Genomic DNA, 2,500 nt, shown 5'->3' on the forward strand with positions numbered 1-2,500 from the left:
AAGAAAAGACGAATAAGGGGAACTATGAGAGAGAGAGAGAGAGAGAGAGAGAGAGAGAGAGAGAATAAAGTAACGGAAAGGTAAGTGAATAATATGAGAAGTATGAGAGAAAAAAATAAAGAAAAGACGAATAAGGGAACTATGAGAGAGAGAGAGAGAGAGAGAGAGAGAGAGAGAGAGAATAAAGTAACGGAAAGGTAAGTGAATAATATGAGAACTATGAGAGAAAAAATAAAGAAAAGACGAATAAGGGAACTATGAGAGAGAGAGAGAGAGAGAGAGAGAGAGAGAGAGAGAATAAAGTAACGGAAAGGTAAGTGAATAATATGAGAAGTATGAGTGAAAAAAATAAAGAAAAGACGAATAATAAGGGAACCATGAGAGAGCCTTACCTTACCTTATTGCCTTATTTTTTGTTTGGGTTCCCCCAGGTCCCTCAGTGTGAGGCACCTCGTATATCCACCAGAGAGTTGCTAATACATCTTCCGGTGTATTTTTGCATCTTCCAGTCTTGGATGGTCTGGGATGCATCTTAGGTATTTATCGAGCTGATTTTTTAAACGCATCTACGCTCACTCCTGATATGTTTCTTAGATGAGCTGGCAGCACATTAAATAGTCGCTGCATTATCGATGCTGGTGCGTAGTGGATTAATGTCCTGTGCGCCTTTCTCAGTTTACCTAGAATGCTTTTTTGGCACTATTAATCTACCTCGTCTTGCTCTTTCTGATACTTTAAGCTCCATGATGTTTTCAGCAATTCCTTCTATTTGCTTCCATGCTTGTATTATCATGTAGCGTTCTCTTCTCCTTTCTAGACTGTATAGTTTTAAAAATTGCAGTCTTTCCCAGTAATCAAGGTCCTTAACTTCTTCTATTCTAGCAGTATAGGACCTTTGTACACTCTCTATTTGCGCAATATCCTTTTGGTAGTGTGGGTACCATATCACATTGCAGTACTCGAGTGTACTACGCACATAAGTTTTGTAGAGCATAATCATGTGTTCAGCTTTTCTTGTTTTAAAGTGTCTGAATAACATTCCCATTTTTGCTTTACATTTAGCCAACAGTGTTGCTATTTGGTCGTTGCATAACATATTCCTATTTAATATTACACCCAAGGTCTTTAATTGCTTCCTTGTTTGTGATTGTCTCATTATTAGGTCCCTTGTATGCATACACCATTCCTTCTCTGTTTCCATAATTTATTGATTCGAATTTATCGGAGTTAAATACCATCCTATTTATCTCCGCCCATTCATATATTTTGTTTAGATCTCTTTGTAGTGAGTTCCTATCTTCATCACAAGTAATTTCTCTACTTATTCTTGTGTCATCGGCGAAACTTCTCACAACGGAGTTTTCAACATCACAGTCTATGTCTGAGATCATAATAACAAATAGCAGTGCAGCTAATACCGTACCTTGGGGCACAACAGATATTACCTGAGCTTCATCTGATTTCTCGTCATTTGCAACCACTATCTGTTTTCTGTTTTGCAGGAATTCTTTTACCCATTTTCCTATCTTTCCCACAATATTATGCTTTCTCATTTTTTTCTCCAATATGTTATGGTCTACCTTGTCAAAGGCTTTTGCAAAATCTAGATAGATCACATCTGTGTCTTTTTCATTTATCATATTATTGTATATGTTTTCATAGTGAGCTATCAGTTGGGTCTGTGTACTTTTTCCAGGTACGAAACCGTGTTGACCCATATTAAACAAATTATTTTTGACCAAATGGTTCATTATTTTCTTTTTTTATTACCCTCTCATACACTTTCATAATATGTGATGTTAGACTAACAGGTCTATAATTGCTTGCCTCTAGTCTTGATCCACTTTTGAAGATAGGGGTTATATAAGCTAATTTATGTTTAACATATATCTCGCTCATATCTATACTCTGTCTTAGCAGTATTGCAAGTGGCTTCGCGATAGTGTTTGCAGTTTTTTTTTAACAAAATCGCTGGAACTCCATCTGGTCCGGCTGCCGATCCATTTTTAATTTCGTTTATAGCCGTGACAATATCTGCTTCATTAATATCTATATCCGTTAGATATTCAACATTTTCTTCTCTCATTTCTGTTTCATTATTCTCATTCGCAATTCTTGGCGTGAACTCACTCTTATATTTTTCTGCTAATATGTTGCATATTTCTTTTTTTTCATTCGTTAGCCGTCCTTCAATTCTTAGAGGGCCTATTTCTATTCTCCTTTTATTCATCTTTTTTGCATAGGAGTAAAGTACTTTGGGGGTTTCTTTTTATATTTTGAAGTGTCCTTTCTTCTAAGTCCCTTTTTTCATTTTCTTTCGACTGTATAATCTTTTGTTCTGCATTTTCTATCTTACATTTTATTTCCCTCATTTTCCACACATTTTTTTCTTTTGCAAGATTTTTCTTCCAGTTTTTAATTTTCTGAAATAAGATTCTTCTGTCTCTTGGTATGCAAGAGAGAGAGAGAGAGAGAGAGGAAGAGAGAGAGAGAGAGAGAG

The sequence above is a fragment of the Palaemon carinicauda genome, chromosome 10, assembly GCF_036898095.1.
Source record: "Palaemon carinicauda isolate YSFRI2023 chromosome 10, ASM3689809v2, whole genome shotgun sequence".
Classification (NCBI taxonomy): Eukaryota; Metazoa; Arthropoda; class Malacostraca; order Decapoda; family Palaemonidae; genus Palaemon; species Palaemon carinicauda.